Source organism: Poecilia reticulata, chromosome 14, assembly GCF_904066995.2.
Source record: "Poecilia reticulata chromosome 14, P_reticulata-male-v2, whole genome shotgun sequence".
In the NCBI taxonomy this organism is placed as follows: Eukaryota; Metazoa; Chordata; class Actinopteri; order Cyprinodontiformes; family Poeciliidae; genus Poecilia; species Poecilia reticulata.
Genome location: NC_088843.1, coordinates 27722104 through 27748338, shown reverse-complemented (window position 1 = coordinate 27748338; position 26235 = coordinate 27722104). Strand labels below are relative to the sequence as shown.

The following is a 26235-nucleotide window of genomic DNA, read 5'->3' as shown; positions in this document are numbered from 1 at the left end:
TTGTTTGTTTCCAACGGTTTTCCATATCTTCTCTTTGTTTTAGTGTATCACAAAGGAGACTATTCAGAATTCCCTTTTCTCTTTCAAATACCTCTTTATAACCTGCCACATTTTCCTTCTGTTCAATAAGACTAAGAAGCTTCTGTCCCAATCCAACAGAGAGGTTTTCTACACCTGCAATCCTTTGTTGTAGCTGGACCATTTTCACTTTGATGTTTTTACTTAGTTTCTCTCTTATGTGTTGGATCTGTCCTTGTCGGCGTTCTGTCATTTGACTTTTATCCAAGTCACTGTCTTCTCTGGGTGTCAACCCAGGCCTCTCTCTCTCAAGCTCTATATTCTGAATTGAAACCATGTTTTCTTTGTGCTTGTGCATCTTTATATAATCTACTTGTTGCTTTTCCTTTTGGGTGTTGATGATTGCAGCTTTAATCCACTCTCTCATCTTATTAACAGTTGACATCAAAAGTTGCATCTCTTCCTTTTCTTTCTGTAGTTGAACCCTTTTAGATTGTAGTTCCTGTGTTTGTGTTTGGAACAGTTGATCTTTCCTTTCTCTGCCTTGTTGTTTTAGGGCAATCGTGTTGATGATGTCTTGAAGTCTTTCATGATTTCTTTGGACTGAAACCGACAAATGCGCAAGTTTGATTTTCTCTTTGTTGATGTCTGCCAAGCAACTGCTGGCTTCTTCTGTCTTCTGGTCTAGTTCAGTCTTTGTGATGTTTATTCTCTTTCTTTCTTCTTGAATATCTTGTTTTTCTTGTTGCAGTATTGCGCGCTGTGCCTGGATATCGGACATCATAACGTCCAAGTGCTCTTTTTCTTTGTCTACTTTGTCAGCCACTCTTTCCAGATTCTGTGTCTCCCGTTTCAGTTCTTCCTTCATTTTGTTCAGATCTTTTTTATCCCTGTCAAGCATTTGTTTCCACTGATGTTCCATCAATTCTCTCTGATTCCTCATGGATGAAATGATGGATGTTAGACTGATCTTTTCTCTTTCAACTACCTCTTTGTAAGGAGTTGGTGTTTTCATCTGGTAACCAATAGCTGACACATTTTTCTCCAGTGAAATACATAATAACTGTGCATCTTCATGACCTTTGTATAATCTTCTCATTTTAACGTTGGTCAAGCCACACGTTTTGTCTTTTACTCCTTGAAGTGTTATTCTTAGGTTTTCTGTTGACTTCATTACATCCGAGAGTTTATCTTGTCTCATTTTGCATTCTGACAATTCTCTGACCAGGCGCTTCATCTCACTTGACAGTTTTTCTCTGTCTATTTCAATGTTCTTCTTCATGGAAATCATTTGTTCTATGTCTTCATGGACACTGTTCATGGAATCTTTAACCTTTTCCTTCATGCTGTTAGAATTCTTCATCAAAATTTCCAGCTCTTGTCTTTTCTCCTGTAATTTTTTCCTACAGAGTTCCAGATTTTGTGTTTGTGTGAGAATTTCAGGGCCTTTTTCTTCTTGTTCTTGTGGTTTTGAACTGATTGCGTTCATGAGAACCTTCAGTTTATCGCCTTGTGTTTTCAGACGGCGGTTAAGATCTTTGAGTTTAGATTTCTCTTTGCTGATTTCATCAAAGAGATTCTTGGTTTCTTCCATCTTCTTGTGAAGTACCACCATTGTGCTTTCCAACTCTTGCTTTTGTTGTTGAATATCTTGTTTGTCTTGTTGTAATATTTCACTTTGTTTCTGGATGTCATTCCTAATCATCTCTAAGACCAGTTCATCTTTCAACATCTTTTGTTTCTCTAGTTCCAGATCCTGCTTTTCTTTTTTCAGGGTTGCTTCAAGAGAAGTAACTTTTTCCTTTTCCCAGTTCATTGTTTGTTTCCAACGGTTTTCCATATCTTCTCTTTGTTTTAGTGTATCACAAAGGAGACTATTCAGAATTCCCTTTTCTCTTTCAAATACCTCTTTATAACCTGCCACATTTTCCTTCTGTTCAATAAGACTAAGAAGCTTCTGTCCCAATCCAAGAGAGAGGTTTTCTACACCTGCAATCCTTTGTTGTAGCTGGACCATTTTCACTTTGATGTTTTTACTTAGTTTCTCTCTTATGTGTTGGATCTGTCCTTGTCGGCGTTCTGTCATTTGACTTTTATCCAAGTCACTGTCTTCTCTGGGTGTCAACCCAGGCCTCTCTCTCTCAAGTTCTATATTCTGAATTGAAACCATGTTTTCTTTGTGCTTGTGCATCTTTATATAATCTACTTGTTGCTTTTCCTTTTGGGTGTTGATGATTGCAGCTTTAATCCACTCTCTCATCTTATTAACAGTTGACATCAAAAGTTGCATCTCTTCCTTTTCTTTCTGTAGTTGAACCCTTTTAGATTGTAGTTCCTGTGTTTGTGTTTGGAACAGTTGATCTTTCCTTTCTCTGCCTTGTTGTTTTAGGGCAATCGTGTTGATGATGTCTTGAAGTCTTTCATGATTTCTTTGGACTGAAACCGACAAATGCGCAAGTTTGATTTTCTTTTTGTTGATGTCTGCCAAGCAACTGCTGGCTTCTTCTGTCTTCTGGTCTAGTTCAGTCTTTGTGATGTTTATTCTCTTACTTTCTTCTTGAATATCTTGTTTTTCTTGTTGCAGTATTGCGCGCTGTGCCTGCATATCGAGTTTGATTTTCTCTTTGTTGGTTTCTTCCAATGAGCTTTTAGGTTCTTCTATTTCCTGGATTATTTCAGTCTTTGGTTTTTCCACCTTATCTTTCCCTGTTGCAGTGAGTTGGTTATCATCTTTTAATATCCTTTCTTTTATGTTTTTTATAATATCTATCACGTTCACCAATTTCACGCTATTGTCTTCTAATTGCCTACCCATGTTGGAGAAAGATTTATGTGTGTCTTGAATTTTATGTAATTCTATTCCTTTATTTTTGTTTTTAAATTTGATCTTTTTCATCAGTACTTGAACAGTTTCCATTTGTGTTTTCACATGTTTTTCCAGATTGTCAGTTTTCTTTTTATCAATTTCTCCAAATGGGTCTTTCTCATTCTTTCTTTTTTTCTGTTTCTGTTGTTTTGTTTCGGCAGTCACCATTTCAGTCATTAAAACTTTTCGCTTTTTTGCTTTTTGTTCAGTTGTCAATGATTTGATCCTAAACTCCTGCTTATGCGTATCCTTCCTGAGTTTCCATGTTTCATCCACATCCCCTTGTTTGGTCATTTTATCCATTCCTATCAAGGATTTGAGTCTGGCTATGTTTTCTTTTACTGTGTTGTTCTCAGCTGTTAATGCTGTGATTTCATCTCTTTTTTTGTGTATTTCAACATTTTGATGCTTGAGAATTAGACATATTTCATTCTTCAGTGTTTCTAAATAGCCATAGATCTTTACACTGAGGTCTCGAACATTATTGATGGTATCTCCAAGTCCTGGTGATTTGGGTACTGTTTCATATTGGGTGTTTGTGATTTTCCACCAATTCCTTTCCACATCCTTTGGTTCATTTTCAGTCAAAACACAGACAACTGTCCTCTGGTCTTGTGCTTTTTGGTTGTCATGGAACATTGCTGCCTTTGGTTGTCTCAATTTTAATTTCAACATCTCTAATTCATCCTTCTCTCTTGTGATTTTCTCCAGTCTTTGGTCTAGTTCTCTTCTCCTTCTTTGTACCTCTCTCTTAAATGATATATTTGCTTCTTTTATTTCATTCATCATTTTTTCATTCTTTTCTCCTTCTTTCACCAGTTGTTTTAACATGGCCTTATTTCCTTTGCTTTTGATTTCCTCCATTTCTCCTATTTCTCTAGTCCATTTAATGATGTCCTGCCCTTCAGTCATATGCTGTTTTTGTCTTTCATTTGTTTCACCTAAGAAAGCCTTTTTATTATGTTCAATTTTCATTTGTGACAGTTTTCCATTCTGTCCCTCAGCTCCAGTTTCTTGTGCCAACATCTCATTTACTTTTCTTAATATCTCTTGTATCACTGTCTCACTTAGTTCTAGGTTTTGTTCCTCGCCATTACATTTTCTATAAATAAATTGATTTATTATTAGTCTTTCTTGATGTGGTGTGAGAACTAAGAATTCTTCAAATGTTTCCTCAGCTTGTGTTGTTTTTTTACTTGTGAATGATTTGTCCCTTTCCAGTTTCTCAGATCTCTTTATGTTTTCTCTTTCAAATAGAGATTCTCTTTCGTTTTCATGTCCAAGTTCAGTCTTTAGTTTTTCAGTTAAAGCTTTATGCTGAGATGTTAAAAGGTAGATTTCGTTCCAGCGTTGTTTTGAAGCTTCAATCTTCTTGTTTAGATCTTCAATTATTCTTACTTTAGTATCACTCTTATTCATATTATACATTATTACTTTGCTACTCTCCTTGGCCTTTCCAGCTATTTTTTCAATGTCATTTTGACATTTTCTAATCTTTTCCAACTGCTGCTGAGTCCCTTCAGATTTTCTTTGTATTTTTGTTTTTAGCATTTCTAATTCATCCCTCTCTCGTAAGATATTCTCCAATTTATGGTCCAGTTCTCTTCTCTTTTTCTTCATTGTACTTTTCTGAATGCATGTATCTACATTGAGATTATGTTTCTTCTTCCCCACTTCAGTTTCCAAGAGCTTCTGAAACTGTCTCAGATCTTGCAGTAGTTCCTTGATTTCATTATCAACAAGGTCTTTGGTCTCATTACCTGTTCTAACTTGGCACCCAATTTCTGGTTTGATCAATTCCATGATTTGCTGTGTTTGATATATCTCAGCCCTGAGTCTTTGTAAATCTGTGAGTCGAAGATATTTTCCATCAGAACATACTTGTGTCTCTTTAGCAAGTGCTTGGGGATCTTCTTTCCACTTTTCCAGTGACTTCATGTCAGGTTTTAGCTCAGCAATAGTAGTTTTTGTCTGATCTTCCAGGTCAGTCTGCATTATTTGTTTCCTAAAAACATTAGTTCTCTGCATCAGATAATCCCTCTGCTGTACTTCCTGCAGCAGTTTACTTTCTATAGTCCCCATTTCCCTGATTATAACTTCAGCATCTGTCTTCTGACACTGTATTTCATCTAATTCTGTGACAATACTTCTCATCTTTTGCGTTTTATCTTGCAATTTTCTAATGTTGGTTTTTATTTGCACCTTTAAGACTTTCTCTTGCTCATTTAGCTCATATATCTGCTTTTCCAATGCCTGTATTTCTTGTGGAAATGATTCTCTCTCACTACTATGTTTTAAAAATTTCTCATGAATGTCTGTCTTTTCTTCAGTTATATAACCTTCTGATATTCTAATATTCTCCAAAGGATTTTTTTCTGCACCTGAATTTTTTTCTATGTCAGTGAGAATTTCTGATCTTACTTCTGTCTGGGTACCTTCAAGTTTTTCTTTCAGAAGTCCTGAAGTAACTGGAGGCTGTGTCAATTTCCATTTGTTGATCTGGTTCTTTATGCATGCCAGCTTGTCCTAAAATAGCAACACAGATGTATTCTTAAGTAAATGTACATTGGGGAAAAGCAAAGATCTCATGTTATCAGAATATTGTACTAAAGGCAATATTTAAAGCTAGAAGAAGTTGCAACTCTGTTCTCCAAAATTAAACTCGAAAAACACCGGTACTAAAAAATACATTTTTTAAATGCATTTCTGCTTCTGTATTTTTAAAATAACCTTTAAAATGTTTGGCTTCCTACTTTTAGTTGATAAAGCAACATTTAAAAAAGACTTACCATGTATGTTTTTACTTCATTGCTCTTTTTGATCTTCTGTTGGGTTTTGAGCATTTCCGCGTTTGTGCTTCTAATTTCTTCAGTAGATTTTTCTAAATTAATTTTTATTTTTTCTGAAATCAAAATTAAAGTCAGTATTTCTTTCCATTTTTTTTTAGTCTCTTGTCTTTGCTGGTCAATTTTTTTCTTCAGAATGTCTAACTGATCACCTTCTTGAATTATTTTCTCCAACTTCTGGTCAAGCTTTTTTTTTCTTTTCTCAGCCTGAAAACTCATCCATTTCATTTGGGTCTTTTCTTCAAAAAAGTGTTTCTTGCAAAGTTTTGTGTCTTCTTGGATAGTATGTAACATTTTTCTGATTTCATCTGGTTCAAAAATTACTCTCTGCATGTCAGGCCTCACTTTTTTCTTCAAATATTTGATTTTACCTTTCTCTCTTCTCATATTTTCCCAAAGATGTTTAACATCTTCAGCTACTTGGCTCATGAGTTGCTTTTGCCCTTCCATTTTGTCCCTTTTGTGTTCCATATTTGTGTTTTGTTATCTGCAGTCAGTTTTCCATTTTCTTCATATAGTTTTGGTGTTCTTCTGTTCAACAGAAATGAGAAAGCAAAACAAATTAGGAAAAACTAAAATTTTACACTGATGAGAAACAACACTGCTGCAGTGTAATTTTTCATCAGATTCACAGATTGTATGTTGTGGTACACATAAACATAATTACAATCGTCATTCAGTAAATCTTGACACTACTCTTGACTCTACATTTTGTGCTCCTCTGCCTAAATTGATCAATTCTTCTTTTGTCAGTTCAAAATAAACATTGACACGGCCTTTTAGGAAAGCAATCCAAATTCTGATTTGAACTCTTTAAAATAATAAAACTTTTGGCCTTTGCAGTACTGTTTCAGTTGGACATTTAGAAATATGTACAGAAAAAGAATCTCTGAAAAACATTTCTGATAACAATAGGAATGTTGTTGTCAGAAATGTTTTTCTATTTACATAAGAAAACAAAAGGGAGAAATGGTAAATGAAATAAAACATAAAATATTTCTGATAAAATTTAATGAAGATAAAACATTTCTGATAAAACTTTACATTTAAAACACCTGATAGTCTCCTTTCAATTCTAGATAGATGATTTGGAAAACTTGCAACACACCCTGTAAAATTTTATTTTTGGAGAATAGTAAATGCAAAATTGCTTTCAATTTTTTTAATTTTATCAACAGGGGGTGAAGAAGAAATAGACTCCAGTTCCTAGTGGGTTTATAGATATGGTTAATTATGAATTTGTTAATCAAGACTTTAGAATTTATTCATTTGACATTGGTATATTGTGAGTTTATTTAATGAGCTCTGTTGAGAAAAGTCGAGCTCATTCCACTTCCCCATGCTGGAGATTTTAGTTTAATATTAACAATAAATAAAGTTACCTTTAAAATTAATTACACAGGTGACATCAAGACCCAACAGTAGATTCAGACAGTAATAAAATTAATCTGGTTGTGTTTGTTGTTATTGTGTCCTGCAAACTTAGCTTTAATTCTACTTTTTTCTATTTAATCATAAAAAATCATAGTCAGGCAGAAAGAGAGTCATGGAACAGGAAGAGCAGATTTCCAGAATAAAGTAAGTTTCTAGTTTGCATCAGTATAAAAATAGTTCAGACCATTCCTTATTTTAAAGCATTAAAGGTATAAAGAATAAAATCTAAACATTTTGAGTAATTGGATAAAACCCCCTCTCCTTGGGCTGCCACCTTATCGTGGTGGAGGGGTTTGAGTGTCCCAATGATCCTAGGAGCTATGCTGTCTGGGGCTTTATGCCCCTGGTAGGGTCACCCAAGGCAGACAGGTCCTAGGTGAGGAACCAGACAAAGTGCAGCCCGAAGACCCCTATGGTGAATACAAACTTTGGACTGCGTTTTTCCCTCGCCCGGACGCGGGTCACCGGGGCCCCACTCTGGAGCCAGGCCTAGAGGTGGGGCACGATGGCGAGCGCCTGGTGGCCGGGCTTTTACCCACGGAGCCCGGCCGGGCTCAGCCCGAAGAGGAGACGTGGGTCCCCCTTCCGATGGGCTCACCACCTGTCCGAGGGGCCAAAGGAGTCGGGTGCATTGTTCTATGGGCGGCAGCCAAGGGAGGGGACCCTGGCGGTCTGATCCTCGGCTGCAGAAGCTGGCTCTTGGGACGTGGAACGTCACCTCTCTGGTGGGGAAGGAGCCGGAGCTAGTGTGCGAGGCTGAGAGGTTCCGGCTAGAAATAGTCGGCCTCACCTCGATGCATGGCTCTGGTTCTGGAATCAGTCTCCTTGAGAGGGGCTGGACGTACTTCCACTCTGGAGTTGCCCACGGTGAGAGGCGCCGGGCTGGAGTGGGCATACTTGTTGCCCCCCATTTGGGCGCCTGTACGTTGGGGTTCACCCCGGTGAACGAGAGGGTAGCCTCCCTCCGCCTACGGGTGGGGGGACGGGTTCTGACTGTTGTTTGTGCTTACGGGCCGAATGGCAGTTCAGATTACCCACCCTTCTTGGAGTCCTTAGAGGGGGCACTGGAGAGTGCCCCTCCTGGGGACTCCCTTGTTCTACTGGGAGACTTCAACGCTCACGTGGGCAATGACAGTGAGACCTGGAGAGGCGTGGTTGGGAGGAAAAGCCCCCCCGATCTGAACCCAAGCGGTGTTCTGTTGTTGGACTTCTGTGCTCGTCACGGATTGTCCATCACGAACACCATGTTCAGGCATAAGGGCGTCCATATGTGCACTTGGCACCAGGACGCCCTAGGTCGCAGTTCGATGATTGACTTTGTCATCGTCTCATCGGATTTGCGGCTGTATGTCTTGGACACTCGGGTGAAGAGAGGTGCGGAGCTGTCCACTGACCACTACCTGGTGACGAGTTGGCTCCGGTGGTGGGGGAGGAAGCCGGTCAGACCTGGCAGGCCCAAACGTGCCGGGGGAGGTGGGGGACATTGAGTCTGAGTGGACCATGTTCCGTATGTCCATTGCCGAGGCGGCCTATCGGAGCTGCGGCCGCAAGGTTGTTGGTGCCTGTCGCGGCGGCAACCCTCGAACCCATTGGAGGACACCTTCAGTGAGGGATGCTGTCAAGCTGAAGAAGGAGTCCTACCGGGCCTTTTTGGCCTGTGGGACTCCAGAAGCAGCTGATGGGTACCGGCGGGTGAAACGGCATGCGGCTCGGGTTGTCGCTGAGGCAAAAACTCGGGCGTGGGAGGAGTTTGGAGAGGCCATGGAGACAGACTTCCGTACGGCTTCGAGGCGATTCTGGTCCACCATCCGGCGTCTCAGGAGGGGGAAGCAGTGCAGCACCAACACTGTTTATAGTGGGGATGGTGCGCTGCTGACCTCTACTCGGGACGTTGTGGGCCGGTGGGCGGAATACTTCGAAGACCTCCTCAATCCCACCAACATGCCTTCTGTTGAGGAAGCTGAGCATGGGGACTCTGGGTTAGACTCTCCAATCTCTGGGGACGAGGTCGCCGAGGTGGTCAAAAAGCTCCTCGGTGGCAGGCCCCCGGGGGAGGATGAGATCCGCCCGGAGTTCCTTAAAGCTCTGGATGTTGCGGGGTTGTGTTGGCTAACGTGACTCTGCAATATCGCATGGACATCGGGGGCAGTTCCCCTGGACTGGCAGACTGGGGTGGTGGTCCCCCTGTTTAAAAAGGGGGACCGGAGGGTGTGCTCCAATTACAGGGGGATCACACTCTTAAGCCTCCCTGGTAAGGTCTATTCAGGGGTCCTGGAGAGGAGGGTCCATCAGATAGTCGAACCTTGGATTCAGGAAGAGCAGTGTGGTTTTCGTCCTGGTCGTGGAACACTGGACCAGCTCTACACCCTCAGCAGGGTCCTGGAGGGTGCATGGGAGTTCGCCCAACCGAAATGGGTTTCCTCCGCAGGGTGGCTGGGCTCTCCCTTAGAGATAGGGTGAGAAGCTCGGTCATCCGGGAGGGACTCAGAGTAGAGCCGCTGCTCCTCCACGTCGAGAGGAGCCAGTTGAGGTGGCTCGGGCATCTGGTAAGGATGCCTCCTGGACGCCTCCCTGGTGAGGTTTTCCGGGCATGTCCCACCGGGAGGAGGCCTCGGGGAAGACCCAAGACACGCTGGAGGGATTACGTCTCTCGGCTGGCCTGGGAACACCTTGGGATTCCCCCGGAGGAGCTGGAAGAAGTGGCTGGGGAGAGGGAAGTCTGGGCCTCCCTTCTGAAGCTGCTGCCCCCGCGACCCGACCCCGGATAAGCGGAAGAAAATGGATGGATGGATGGATGGAACAATTTCTTTGTATGCTAAAAGTGGAATCATGACTTTCCTGAAGGAGGAAAAGCTGGAAAATGAAACTAAATAATAAAATTTTCCTCAGAGAACAATGTTTAATGTATTGTGTCGTAATCAGATTATAACACCAACTTGGTGAAATGATCCTTTGGCTGTATATCTGGAGGGGTCAGCGGTCAGAGTAAGGTACCGACCTGGACATCATCTAGCCTCATGTCTCTCTTAGGCCTTGAGAGGAGGGCTGTCCGCTGACTTCACAGTCTGCAGCACTGAGATCAACAAATTTAGAGAAATCCATTGTTCTTTGGTGAGATGTGACTCAGACAAAGTATACATAAACTTACATTCTACATTTTAAAGGCTAATATTGTACAGGATAAAAGAGACTACAGCTTTTAACATGTTTCATGTTTATATGTGTTTGAATAAGGAAATGATTTATGACTTTTTAAAATGTTGGATAATAAGTGGCTAAAAACTATACGATGAAAAGAAAGAAAAGTTATATGGAAAATGTTTGTGTATAAAGGAAAAAAACACAGAAAAACAAGCAAACCCTAATTGACTCTTATTTGCTTCTTTCCTTTTCCTCTGTCTGAGCCTCGCTGCGGTGCGTCTGACCTCTGACCTCAGCTCAGACCTGTCCTGCCAATCAGATGACGTCCCTCCTTCATCACCAGCCAATGACAGTTGATAAAGAAGCGAAAAAGGACAGGACAATTTCTACCATCTGGACACTGAAGGCACTAAAGTGTCCACTGATCCTAATTCCTGGACATCTGGGAACTGCCATGCAGCAGAACTACTGTATGGAGTCCTGCTGGACGTTTGGACTGGAACTATATCTCCATGTTTGGATGCAACTGAACCCTTACAACCCCCGCTGGTTTACTCTTTGGCATCAGCATAGAGAAGGAAAATAATGTGCTTTAAAGAAAAAGAAAGCAAACTGAACTGTTGCCGCTTGTTTCATTGGTGGACTAAGGGATGGTCTGGACAACTTATAAAAAAATCCAACACCAGAGCTAGTTGGCCTGACAGGGAGCTGGAGGAGAGACGGAGGGAATACCAGCTGCAGCGACGCCAGCACCAGGAGGGGGAAGCGAGAAGCGAGACAGAAATGCAAGATAAGTTATACACACACCACTGTGATAGAGAATGTGCTCATTAATCCTGTTTGCATATAGGAATTTTATATCTAGAAAAGAACATTTTGAAGGTTTTTAGGTACAATGTTAGATAAAATTGTTCATTTTGTACCCGTTAACTCAGTCCTTAACAGAAGGACCAATGATCCTCTTAGGGCCCACGAGCCATAGATTGGGAAACTGTGAAGGAAAAAACTGTAATGGTTAAAAGTTAAGGAAAAAAAAACTGATAGCGTGATACGGCTAAATTACACCAACTAAAAATGATTAGATTCAAAGCTAATAATGATTTGAAAATGTTTTATTTTCTTTGAAATAAATACTAGTTTGGAACTAAATTGAACATCTCTAAGTGTTGAAAATAATTGATATTGCGGTGTTGAAATATGAAATATTTCTTTGCATTTAACTGAAACATTTAACTTAGAGTTTAATTCTATAAAGACTCTACAAATTGATTGAAATTGGTTTTGTGTTTGTGTATTTTATATTGGGATGAATGAAAATTATTATGGGAAGAGAGAAATTTTACTACAAAATTGAGTAACGGATGAAATTATTGACCATTTAATTTAAAATATAAAAAACTTACATTGCTAACTTGTCTGAAATGCACATTTAAGTGAAAGTCTAAGACATTAAGCAACCTGGGAAATGTAAATGTCTACTAAAAACTGATGATTGTGAATAAAAGCAACATTTTCTAGATTTCAGTCTAAAACATTTTAATCCAGATTTGATTGATAGTCAATAAATTCAAAAAGAAAAATCTTGAATTAGAAGATTTGAGATTTGGTTTAAATTAAAAATGGTCATTTTTATTTTAGAGAAATAAAATAAAGATGTTGAAAGCTGCTGAATTACAAGAAAAACTAAAATAAATGAAAGGTAAACCTGTAATTAAAAATACTTGTTTGCTAAAGGATCTTCTAAAAGCAATAAACCTGAGAGTTCATCTGAATTAACTATTAATCCTCCCACAGACCAATTTGAAGCTAAAGTGATTGTGACACATGGGCAATGTCATGTGTAAAAAGGGGGGAAAAGGGAAAATGGTGAGGTAATACTATATAACTACTAAATAAATTCTTACATACATTTTTTTGTTATGAACTTTTGAATTACCAAATACTGTTTGATGCTTTTTCTAAAAGAGTTGAAGTAGTTCCAGCAAAGCCTGCTTTTGAAATAATTCATGGTAGAGCTTATAGATTGCCTCTGTTTGCTCCAGACTTGCAGTAAGCAGATGAAGAGCAAACATTAGCAGATTATATAACCAGAACTCTTACACTGAAGGAAGTGTCCAGTGCAAATTTACTCCCTTCTGATTCTCTTCCTTGGCAGGAGGCCGCTCCCATCGAGCCAGGAGACTGGGTCTACATTAAAGTCATCAAACAAAAGAACTGGACGAGTCCACGGTGGGAAGGACCGTTCCAGGTGCTGATGACAACACCAATAGCTGTAAAGATTGCTGAAAGACCCAGCTGGATACATCTCAGTCACTGCAAGCTGCAGGGAGTGTTGAACCCCTAAGTAGGCGGAGGGAGGAAGACCGGACTTCAAAGGGGGGCTATTTTTTAGGGTAGCTTGTCTCAAACCCGGTGAAGAAACGCTTAAGATTCCCCCGTCTTTAGGTTGGGGGTTTTGACATCTCTGCGCGCCGAGCAGCAATGGAGACTCCATATGCCAGATGGATCTTCTACTGCACTGTGACTGCAGCATGTCTGATGTTGGAGGAGGAAGTGACCTCACTTTCCACCCACATGACTACAGCACCAACCTGTGGTGGCAGCTGATGAACAGGACTGCTCACGAGGAGAAGGAGGTGAATTGCTATATGTGTGCGCAGCTGCCAATTGCCACACACAACTCAGGTCTGCGTGCAGGACACATCACTGATGACAAACAGATGTGTCTCTATGGCCTAAGCACACAACCACGACTCAGCGTCCCCATACCAAAGGGATGTAAATGGTGCAAAAATGACTATTCTGTTCTACTTTGGACAGGAGATGCCGAAAGGAACTTTTTGGATCTATGAACTGTTCCTTTAATGCTGACGTATTTCCATTTCCACTAACCGCATGGAAAATACCAGAGACCATTTCTTTAGCAGGAGCTAAGCCCGGGTCTCTGAGGAGCTGCGTTTTCAACAACGGACACGTTTCTCTTGGGATGTTACCTTGGAATTTGTGTAACAAAGTTTACACCTGCTGCAAAACGACACCGGATTACATCAACTGCATTGCCTGCAGGGGTCAGAGGCGACCCCGACTGCAAAGTCTGGAAGGACAACCCAGACTGTGACAACTTGCTTCAGGAGAGGAGTTTCAACATCACGCATAAGACAAAGAGGAAACAGGAGACAACGCTGTGCAGTGCCATAGTGCCAGGAAACTGGTTCACGGATGTTGGCAGACTGGTACTTCATATGTGGAAATGAAGCGTACATGTTCTTGCCGAAAAATTGGGGAGGACTGTGTGCTGTGGTTCCGTTAATCAACCCGATTGCGTTCATCAGGAAAGCACAAAATGATCCACGCACCCGCTCCAAACGAACAGTTATGCCAGAGGTCAAAAGATGGGGAGGCCTCACTACACATACTGGAGTTCCATGGGAATTCAGGATTTGGAACGGCGGAGAAAAATTCATGCAAGGCCTGTTTCCGTAGGTTGGAGTAGGTGAGATTTGGGACCACGTAGAGATAAACAGGTACGGATTACTGCGACTAATCAACATCACATACCAGTTGGCCAATGGCACCGCGAAAGAGCTGACTGAACTGAGAAACATGGTTATGCAAAATCGTGTTGTTCTGGATTTCCTCACTGCCCCTCAGGGAGGGGTCTGCAAAATTAGGTTCTAGAAAAATACCTATCAGTGTTGGTCCACTGTGTTTTATCAAGGGCAGGGTCAATGCAGCAGCTATCAAGAGGTTTTGGAGCACTTCATGCTTCCATCTGCTGAAAAGCTTTATGGAGATGAAGATTTAATTTTTCAGCACAACCTGGCACCTGCTCACAGTGCCAAAACCACTGGTATTACTGACCATGGTGTTAGATTAATACCATTATTAATGACCTGAACCCCATAGAGAATCTGTGGGAGATTGTGAAGAGAAAGTTGAGAGACGCAAGACCCAACACTCAGGATGAGCTTAAGGCCGCTATTGACACATTCTGGGCCTCAATAGCGCCTCAGCAGTGTCACAGGCTGATTGCCTCCATGCCATTCCGCATAGTAGCAGTAATTTCTGCAAAAGGATTCCCGACCAAGTATTGAGTGCATAACTGAACATAATTACTTGAAAGTTGACTTTTTTGGTATTAAAACACTTTTATTTTATTGGTCAGATGAAATATGCTAATTTTTTGAGATAGGAATTTTGGGTTTTCATGAGCTGTATGCCAAAATCATCAGTATTAAAATGATAAAAGACCTGTAATATTTCAGTTGGTGTGCTATGAATCTAAAATATATGACAGTTTCATTTTTATCATTACATTATGGAAAATAATGAACTTTATCACAATATGCTAATTTTTATGAGAAGGACCTGTATAATGCAGTGGGTTCAGTGGTAACGTGAACTTAAATATTTTTTTAATTTCTGTCTGAACCCCCTACCAGAATGGAATCAGTACTAGGCAGTCCCAAAAAATGTGAGTGTGATCCCCAATCTGATTACAGTTCCTCCAACACAAACCTGTAGCATTTCTGTCATATTTTGACTCCAATTTTAATCTATCAAATTAAAAGCTAATATGTTAGATGAAGTTATCCTTTATGCGCATTATTTAGCAACTTGGCTGATGTGACATGATGCTTTGTTTTGCCAACCTTAGCCACATGAAGAACAATTTTATCCTAAGGACACATGGTGGGGGTGGGGAGGACAAATGTGGCTAATGAAGACATGCTACATTGTGGAGGATGATAATAAGGACCAGGCACCAGAGAAAGAAGTCCCTGTTTGACCAAAGAGAAAGAAGCAGATGAAATATTCCCCAAGAAATGTAGGTAAGTCATTTTTCTGTTACTATTTTCTCCAGATGAAGGTGGGTGGGCGGGGACAGGTAAGTAGGGTAGGGAAAGCAGGAATCAATATCCACCAGCTGAGTTAATAAGTTGCGTTTTAGACAACTAATGTTTGTCAAATGTAAAACTGGTGATTAATCTGTTTATTTATTCATAAACATTTTGCAAACATACATAAGCCAGAGTATCTGATTGGAAATGCTTTCAAATGCTCATTAAGTGAATAGATACTTTTGTGCCTAGAACTATACATTAAATGATGCAATCTGAATAACAACAGTGGCAGTCTGTAGGAACATCTGCCAAACAAATATTTGATCAGAATAATTTTGTTCAGCTATAGTCATTATATTACACTTGTATTACACTTTAAAACAACCAGTCATGCTAACTAGACATCTGTCTGCCAGTCTACCATTCTGACAGTGTGCAGCAAGTGACATTTTTGGAATAGTACTTAAATAAATGCTGAATTAAGATCACATTGTTTTTTGTTTATTTGTTTTTATTCATTTTTTTTAGGTGACCACAATGAATCGAGTCATCACCCACTAAGAAAATGTCCAGAAGAGATTCACCAATTTAGAATTCATGACAAGGTTTTCACCATGATTAACACTGACCACAACTATTGCAAGAACAGCTATAATTTTTGAGAATTTTCGGATACCTTTAAAGAGCTGCTTCCAGGAAATGAAGACAAGAAGATCTCCCTGTTTTCAGAGTGTTACAGGAAGGCTATAACAAAGGAGATGGATGACACAATCAAAGCAAAAAATATGTTAGGACTATTGAAAGAACCTATTTTCGTAAGTTAAAGAATAAGTAATTCTGGTTTAGTTTTTCAATCAGTATTTCAGAGTTACAATATACTGACCAGAAGTTATACCCTCTGTTTGAAGAACAATTCATCTTTTCTTTTATTCCAATGTACAAAGGGTTTGTTCTTCAGCTATGATGGTAGTTATAAGTATTTCAGTGTGTTCCACTTCACTTGAGGTAAGACTTAATATTAATGATTCTGTTAGCATAACATGTGGCACTAATAACACTTAATGACATCTTCATAACTGGTGCTACTTGTTCCACTTCATGTAAAAGGAATTATTAATGACTCTTATTAAATCATTTGACAGTGTAGTAAAGCTTAATGACATCTTTATTGTTGGTCCTACTTGCTTTGCTTTATTTCAGGTAGGGCAAATATTAATTACTGTTTTGTTAAAGATTTTGACAGTGTAATAACACATTATAATGATCTTGTTAAAACGTGATACATATCACGTTTTAACAAGATACTTATCACGTTTTAACAAGATACATATCACGTTTTAACAAGATACGTAACACGTTATAACGTGATAGCGCTCGAATTTTTTTTTTCCTGCGTGATAGCAATGCGCTTCCGTAGTATTCTGATTTAGTAACGTGATTGTTAGTTGTTTTACCACCGCCAGGCCACTAAAGGCAGTAGTAGCCCCGAAAAAATGCGACTAAGGAGCAGATTTAGAAGTACACCGAAAGTTACAGAATTTGTTAAAAACTGTGAGCTGCGTTTAAGTAAATAAAAGATTGAAGTTCAAATACATTCTGAGAGTGAAAATCCTTCCTAAAGGTGAAGATATATCACATATTTCAAAAGAAAATAAAAACGGGAGGCCGCGGATAATACAGGAAATAGCGCCCCCTTCACTTCCGGAGTGCAATGGTCCCATTTCCAAATAAGGTATGAGGTTGACAGTGGTCCGTCCCCGCCCCTTTCCGTTTGCTGCAGCGAGGACCTTCTCGAGTAGACCCCGCATTGGCTGCTCCGGCGCAGGAAATACGGCAGCCATCTTGGAGCAGTAGTCCCTCCTACTTTGCTCAATCAAAACAACAGAAGATGTCTCAGCACCGAGGGATATTGTTGTACAGATCGATGGACTATTGATGTGAGGGCTCGACAGACAACATTTCACAAGTAAGATGGACATATTATTGTGTATTACTTTACTGTATGTATGTCCTCTGGCGAGATACCAGCTAATATTAGCTACAGTGCTTGGTGTAATACGGGGTTCAGCCCCGCTATGAAGGCTAACTGTGATTCCGTAAATCTAAAAAAATTAATTATTCTCCAACATTGACTTATATTATCTGACACAAGAGCCTACATTAGAAATGAAACAATGTAACACATATTATAAAACTTATGGGTTATAACATTCACCAGCAAAGTTTACACAGGTGGTAAAGACTATCCATCCATCCATTGTCTTACACCCTTGTCCCTAGGTGGGGTCGGGAGGCGCTGGTGCCTATCTCCAGCTAGTGTACCGGGCAAGAGGCGGGGTCACCCTGGACAGGTCGCCAGTCTGTCGCAGGGCAACACGGAGACACACAGGACAAACAACCATGCACACACACACTCACACCTAGGGGCAATTTGGAGAGGCCAATTAACCTGACAGTCATGTTTTTGGACTGTGGGAGGAAGCTGGAGTACTCAGAGAAACCCACGCATGCACAGGGAGAACATGCAAACTCCATGCAGAAAGGCCAGGGCCGGGTATCGAACCCTGAACGTTCTTGCTGCAAGGCAACAGCTCTGTGGTAAAGACTATTATTATGTAATGCTTTCACTTGTAAGATACATCGCAAATCTTCCGTTTTTTTTTGAAAGTTTCATAAAGACACGATGTGAGGAAGAAGAGGGAGATATCTATAAAGAGAGACAGTTTCACTGCAGCACGGATGAATCTCACATCGGATTTTGGACTGAATCTCTGAAGCTAGATCTCGTCGGCTGAAAAAAAAAAAAATTTATATATATATATATATATATATATATATATATATATGTACATACATAGAAACATGTATCCAATATATATTATTCAGTATTAATCATTATTTATTTGTGCCATTATTAATCATTATTTATTTGTGTTTGTATAGTTAAATACATATGTATTATTATAATAAATTATACACACAGCCGTTCATAATAAATTATTCACGGCTGTGTGCTTAGTAATATGCTCATCATACATCGATATCAGAATATTCCATTCCTATTCTATTGTTATAGCCACTAATCATACTTAAATATGCTGAACTATGTATTAAAAACATACTTAAATAATACAATTGTTTATAAATGTAGGTTTGATAGATGTTTGAATATAGTTCCCAGTAACAAAAAAGCATTTTATGATCGATTAATTGCGCTGATATGTCATTTTGCCTGCTAAACACATCACTCTGAGTGGAGTGGTCTACCGCTCCAAGATGGCCGCCCTAAATCTCGTTAGCGACAATAGGCGAGAGCGGTCCATGAGGCGCTTATCCTTATATTATGTCTATGGCTGCTGTCACTGTGGCTACCTGCTTGTGTTGGCGTCTTCCAAAATTACGGAAGAATACGGCTGGATGGAGCCTTATTAACACAGCCGAAGGATTTTTTTGGCGCGAAGATGGCGGAGAGAGCGGATGCGTAGTAATGAGCTCCTGGTAGCAAGCTCCTAATTAGAACATAATTGAACATTTATGAAGCCCGGATTTGACACCAAGGAGTATCATCGTGAACTAATGACTTAAAAGTCCAGGGATAACCGGAAAATTAATTACAAGCAAGAGTTAAACAACGATAATGGCTAACAACAAAGCTAACAGCAAAGCTCTGCTAACTCACGACTACTCCTTGGACGCAGATACCAAAGGGACTAAAAATGCCCTAACTTCACCGTGTAAGACCCCAGTACCACATAAGAAGACAAAGGGAGACGAGGAGGTTAGTTCCAAGGCATCAAATACCATGATCTTAGAAGCAGTTGAAAATCTACAGAAAATGATGATGAACTTTGGAGAAGAACTGAAACGAAACACGCTCTCTATTGCAAACATTGCTAAAGCGGTGGAGTTCAATAGCGCTGAAATCCAAGATTGTAAAAATAGAAATAAAAAGATGGAAGATGAGATTGGTCAACTTAAAACCGCAAACGCTGTGCTGACAAAGAAGGTCGAAGATTTTGAAAGGAAAGCGGCAGAATCAGAGCGCTATAAAAGAAGATGGAATCTGCGTATCAAAGGCTTAAAAGAGGAAAAGGAGGAAGACACAAGACAGAAAGTCGCGAATCTCATTATGCAGGTTATGCCACACTGGAAAGAGAAGATGGACATTATTCTCGACACTGTGCACCGTCTTGGCCCGAACAACACCAACCGCCCACGGCAGATCATTGTGCAGTTTACAGGTCGGATCTTCAGGGATGAACTCTGGCGATCCACTAAACAACACCCCATCTGCAGGGAGCTCAACATCCGTTTCTCTGAGGATCTCACCAAAGAAGACCGTGAAGCACGACTGGCTGTGTGGCCCAAAGTAGAGCAAGCACGGAAAGCTGGAATAAAAGCGGTGTTCAAAGGTCCATATGCCTTTATCAACGGACAACGAGTTACTCCTTAGGAGCTCATAGTTCTTCATGATAATTTCTGACTTCAGATAATTTTATTAGCTCAGGAGTTTTTGCTACCTATAGTTCAGTTTCCTCTCAGGTAAAACTCATTCAATACTGTTCAGTTTTACTTATTTTATTAATCCTTTATGTTTAACTTGAAAAGTGAACTTTCTCTTATTTCTGTTAATGCGAGGGGTCTAAGAGATTTGACTAAAAGGAAAAGTTTATTTTAATTTTGTAAAGGGAAAAATGCAAATATTATATTCCTACAGAAAACTCATTCGAAACAAGAAGATAACATCTTTTGGTCTAAACAATGGGGAGATGAAGCTTATTTTTGTCATGGCTCTTCAAGATCAGCAGGGGTCGCTATTCTTTTAAAAAAACTTCCAGGGTCAAATTATCTCAAATAAAAAGGATGAAAATGGCCACTGGTTATCTCTCACTGTCTGTTTAGATAACTTAATTCTTATTTTATTAAACATATATGGTTACAATAATCTAAACCAAAACAAATTATTGCTAGAAGAAATAACCTTACATCTAGACCAGCTAAAATCATTTTACTCAACAAACAATGTTATAATTGGTGGAGATCTCAACCTTGTTCCAGATGAATTTTATGATAAGTGGCCTTCTAAACATAACTCAAGTTACCCCAACAAAACATTTAACAATTTTTGTAATGAACAAAATCTAGTTGACGTGTGGCGTCATCTTAATCCCAATTGTATCAAATTTTCATGGTCTGGTTCAAATAGCAAATCAAGACTTGATCACTGGCTTGTAACAAATGAATTACTAACCAATGAAACCAACTCAGATATTTCTGCTGCACCGTTGACTGACCATTGCCTTATTTCCTTACAAATGAAACCTCAAAACAGGAAACCAGGCACAAGTAAATATTGGAAATTTAACTACAGTCTTCTTAAAAATGACACTTACTGCCAAAAAATCAAAGTTTTAATCCAAAATATTAAGGACTCTGAAGAGCTAAATAGTTCTGTTCAAAAATGGGAATTCCTAAAGTACAAGGTCAGACAATTTTCTATCTCATTCAGTAAACGAATTAAAAAAGAACTCCAAAAAAAGAACTTGATATTATACAAAACTTAACCTATATTGCAATAAACCCAACCCCTCAATTGAAGACAAACAAAAAGTACAACTCCTCCAATCTAAACTGGATGAAATTTATATTCAAAGGGCTAAAGGAGCTTTTGTTAGATCAAGAGCGAGATGGATAGAGGAAGGAGAAAAAAACACTGCTTACTTTTGTAACTTGGAAAAAAGAAGACAACAACACAATTCTATCAACTTCTATCAACAAGGAGTTGATAGAATTGTGTTGTTGTCTTCTTTTTTCCAAGTTACAAAAGTAAGCAGTGTTTTTTCTCCTTCCTCCTTCCTCCATAGTAGATAATGTTGAAACCAATGACACAAACTTAATATCAACAGAAGTTTTTAAATTCTATAACAACTTGTATACCTCCAAATTTTCAGAACAAAAATCTCTTACCTTTTTTAAAAAAATTGAAACATTTATCCCTAAAATAGAAGATAATTTCAAACAAACTTGTGACAACAATATTACAATAGAAGAACTTGACAAGACTGTTAATCGCTTATCATTAAACAAAGCACCAGGTCCAGATGGACTCACAGGAAACTTTTATAAACACTTTTGGGAAGACATAAAATCTTTACTACATCAAGTTTTTACAGATATTTTTAAAAATCATACTATACCTACTACAATGAAACAAGGACTTATTATATGTATCCCCAAACCAGACAAGGACCCAAGATTGATTGAGAATAGAAGACCAATTACACTCAGAAATTCAGATTATAAATTACTAACATACATATTTACCATGCGTCTCCAAACAGGAATCTCAAACATTATTGCTGAATCACAGTCTGGCTTCTTAAAAGGAAGATCAATCCACAACAACATTAGACTGGTAAAGGACCTGATTGAATATAGAGACATGATTAAAGATGATGCCTTTATCCTTTTCCTTGACTTTTATAAGGCCTTTGACTCGGTGGAACACCAATTCTTATTCTCAGTTCTTGAGCATCTAGGCTTTGGAGCAAGCAAACTTTATTAACTTAATTAAAGACCTATATCAAAACATTAATAGTTGTGTAATACTGCCTCAGGGCACCACAGCTAGATTTAACATTGATGTTGGAATTCCTCAAGGGTGTCCCATTTCCCCATTTCTCTTTAATTTAGTTGCAGAAATGTTAGCGATCTATCTTAAAAACTGTGAAGACATTGAGAAATTAGATGTTTTCGGTGCAGAATTAATCATTAGCCAGTTAGCAGATGACACCACCGTTTTCTTAAAAAATTACAAGCAAGTTCCAATTGTAATTGATAAAATTAAATCCTTTTCAGAGGCTTCAGGTCTAATGTTGAACTTAAAGAAATGTGAGCTTATAGCTATTCATGACACTTCCCTAAAAGAAATATCTAGCATTCCAGTTAAATCTGAAATTAAATACTTGGGTACTGTAATAACCAAAAACCAAGAATCAACCGTAACTATTGAAAAAACGATTAAAGAATGTAAATCCAGACTTAACTTATGGCTCCAACGAGACCTTTCTATTTTAGGACGGATTTACTTATCAAAAATGGAAAGTTTATCAAGATTAATTTATTCAACTTGTAGCACTGCTGTCCCAAATAGTTTAACTAAAACTATTAATCAAATGAACATGAACTTTATTTGGAGAAACAGGCCACACTACCTACGGAAAGGTCACATGATCAAAGAAATCAAAGATGGCGGTCTGAAAGTAATTGACTTTGAATGTCTGAACGGTACTCTTAAGATTAACTGGTTAAAATCCTGGATTAAAAATTCTCAACTATTTTGGTATTGTGTCCCTAATTATATTTTTAACAAAATAGGTGGTTTAAAACTTGTACTTCTAGCTGATTTCAATATACATAAATTGCCCATTAAACTATCAGAGTTCCATAAACAAGTATTACTATACTGGAAGATGCTCTATGTACACAACTATTCGCCACACGGCTCTATCATATGGAATAACAGATTCATTCTGCATCGAAACAAATCCTTATTTTACAAAGATTGGATGGAAAAGAATATTTGGTCTATTATACACTTAATGGATGTTAATGGTTGCATGCTAAACTACGTACAATTCTGTGCAAAATATCAATTCTTTCCCCCAAAAGTTGAGTTTATAAAATTATATAATGCCTTACCAAAACAATTTATTAATCAGTTTAAAAATATAATAACATATAATCCGATGACCCCACAACTACCCAATTTATTAATTAATGGAATATCACTCACTGATCCAAAATTCAATAACCACACAATTAGAAACTGTTTAAATGAGACTTTATTCCCTGGGAAAATAAATAAAAATAAAATTCTTTCCAAGTTTGATAAAATAACAATTGAAAGGTTGAGAACTCTTTATATTAAACTCCCCATTCAACCAAAAGCTAAAGAAACACATTTTAAAATTTTAAATGCAATTTACCCCTCAAAAGAGCTACTAAGAATTCGCTTTAATATTGATGACAATAAATGTTAATTTTGTGAAAGTGATGTTGAAACAATAGACCACGTCTTCTATGACTGCAATCACACCCAAATATTTTGGAATTGTTTAGAAAAGTGGATCAAATCAAAAATTGCACTTCCTGAATTTATTTCGAGAGATATGGTAACCTTTGGAGTGTTATTGGAAAACAAAAAAATGGAAATATGTTGTAACCTAATATTTTGTTTGGCCAAATTTTTTATTCATAAACAAAGAATGCTGAGATCATCTCCAATTTTTAAACAGTTTTTATCTGAATTCCAGTTATATTTGAAATCTCTGAAATGTATTGGATCATTTGAAGACCTGACTGAATTATTAATGGAATTGCCCATCAATCTATCCTAACATATAAATCCCCTTGTTGCTATTTCAGTTATTGTTTCATTAATTTCATTATTATTATTATTATTGTCATAATGATATGTTATCATTTTTCTCCTGAGCAATCTCTGTATTTTCACTCTGAAATCTGCCTCTATTATGCCTTCTACAGAGTTCCACTGTTGTATTTGCCTTTCTTGTTTGTACTTACCTTGTTTAAATAAAGTTTTAAAAAAAAAAACACAGCCGAAGGATTATATTGGGTGTTTTCTGGCAACCGCTCGAAGCTGAGTCGTTTGTTTTACGTACTTTGTTTGTTTTGTTGTTTTTTAAATAGAAATGCGGTGGCGACTCGCCCACTCAATCTATGTATTAGTGATTGAAAAATGGTCTTATTGATTAAAAAGTCATTCTCTTTTTGTTAATTTTGTGGCCGAATAGTTGATTTGATCTCAAAATGTTGAATAGACCCTTTAATTTTTGTTAATTCGTCCTTTTAGAATAGTTTTAGTTATTTTCCATTGATTTTGTTGACAGCCTATAGAACTCTGGAATTGGTTAATTTCTTTGGAGTTGCGCAACAAAACAAAAGAAAAAAAAACAATTGTTTATTGAAACAATAGTGAAGTCAGGTATGTTGAATTGACTCTGTCAATTTAACTTAGATACAACTTGAAAGTTCACTTTAATTTGATCTGTAACCTTGATCTGTATCTTTATTTGAATCTGTAACATTAATGTGAACTTTAACTTGAAATTCATTTGAATGATTCCTGAGAAATACTTTATGGAATATAGCTATTTTTTTGTAATTATTGAATGTTTAGTTATTTAACCCTGTTTAAATGTGAATGCTAATTTGTTTTTATTTTTATTTATGACCTTGTTTAGGTCAGGTTTTTCTCCACCCCCTGTTTCAATCCAGGGTGGCGAGCTACCGGATCACTGCAGCTTTGCGGTAGGACTTAAATGAACCAAACTACTTTATGCATTCTGTACCTATTGCATTGGATCATGGACTAAAAACAGTCGGATTATTGATTGATGGACCATGGACTAAAAACACCCTGGATTCAAGAACGGACTTAAAATAGGAAAAGAAAAACTCTTGGGTGTCAAGAGTTTTGTTGTTGTTTTTGTTTTTCTTCTTGTGTCTTTTGGTTATAGTCATAGGAAATCACTATTATTATAGATATTATTATTATTATTGAATACCTTCCTAAATATATGCAAAAATATAAGCTTGAATACATTAACTTGAACTTACTTTCTGTCTAATGGTGTTTATTCACACACACGGGCTCCTCAGCCGAACCTTTATGACTGCCTATATGTGGCCGTAGTCAGCCGCCTAGCCTTAATCCTCTCACATTTTACCTACAGAGCTACTGTCTGGTCTCAGACTAATCAAACTATACTCAAACCATTAGCAAGTCTCCATAATCGGGCCTTAAAATTTTTATATCATAAGCCGATTAGATTCCATCACCGTCACATTTTGGCTAAATTTGGCATTTTGGATTTTACAAATTTTCTAAATTATAATGTTTTAAATTTGATTCTAAAGTGTTTAAATGGACTTGCACCTACACCATTAAGCGATTGCATACAGAGACTGCAGGGCAATAGCAGATCTACCAGAGCAGCTTTAGATGGAAATTGTAAGGTCCCCTTTCGAAGAACCACTTTTGCTCAAAGTGCTCTGTCCATGAGAGGATCTGCAGTTTTGAACTCACTTCCTGTTCATTTAAAGTCCGTAACCAGTTTTAGTACGTTCAAAAATCAAACAAAACTCTGGCTATGTCAAAAACAGAACTGTACCCATTTTTAATGTTTTAAATTTTTCTGTTTCTATACATTACATTGTGCTATTTTAAAAGATTATCACTTCAATTTTTAGAGTTACTTTTTAAAAACCCATCTAGGGACAAGTGCTGCAAATTAGCTGTTGCTATTGCACCATGACGCAAACACCGGACTGCTGTTTTATTCAGTTTGCCAATGTCGATGTCTGTCTATCAAATAAACTTTCTAATAATAATTAGCGTTACATTTGGATGAAATTAGCAATATGAATAATTTTGGACTTACCTGTCTTCTATTTCTACAGAAAAACATGTATGTATACGGAGAAATGTACAATTGCTGTATAAAAAGTGCAAAAAACTAGTTTCATAACTGTGATCACGTAAGCAGCTTTTAAAATGGCAGTTTTTGTTTAAAAGCAGTTTGCCAGATTGTTTCATTTTGACTTGGCAGTATGTGCCCTCTCCATGTTGCTCCAGATCTATCAGATTATGAAAACTCACCATTTTCTCCAAATATAGCCATGCTCCAAAGTTACAAAATCAAAGGTGATGCCATCACAATACAGACCTGGGTAGAAATGAAAAAAAATAAATCAGAAAATTATCCAAAGGTATAAAGGTAAAGTATTATGTTTTGTACCTCAGTTGTTGTTCCATTTCCATTTTATAAACCCACCAAACTGATGCTGCATTTCATCTGTCAATAGAGTGCTGGTATGCATGTTCGGCTGCTCATATGTCTGCTCTGAAACTTGTACATTTGGAGGTGTGTCCTCTGGTCAGTGGCAAAGTACTGAGAAGGTGCCTGAATGATTGGATCCTGGTGGCTGTTTCTAAACTGAAATGTCATGCTCACCAAGTCTGGTTTCTGCTGATAAAGGATGGGACATGTCTGGCATGAAT

The 26235-nt window shown here is 38.3% G+C and overlaps 1 long non-coding RNA gene across 3 annotated transcripts; it reads right to left on the bottom strand.

Annotated features, from left to right (window-relative positions):
- LOC145554856 (uncharacterized) lies at positions 1–26235 on the bottom strand. 3 transcript variants are annotated; one of them, XR_014090887.1, is made up of 6 exons: positions 25973–26235; positions 25834–25900; positions 15826–15893; positions 10163–10237; positions 5674–6261; positions 1–5410 (listed from the first exon to the last, which is right to left on the bottom strand). It is a non-coding gene; the product is annotated as an uncharacterized LOC145554856 (long non-coding RNA). The 3 variants fall into 3 exon arrangements; XR_014090886.1 differs by lacking the exon at positions 10163–10237 and having other exon boundaries at positions 25973–26214; XR_014090885.1 differs by lacking the exons at positions 10163–10237; positions 15826–15893 and having other exon boundaries at positions 25973–26179.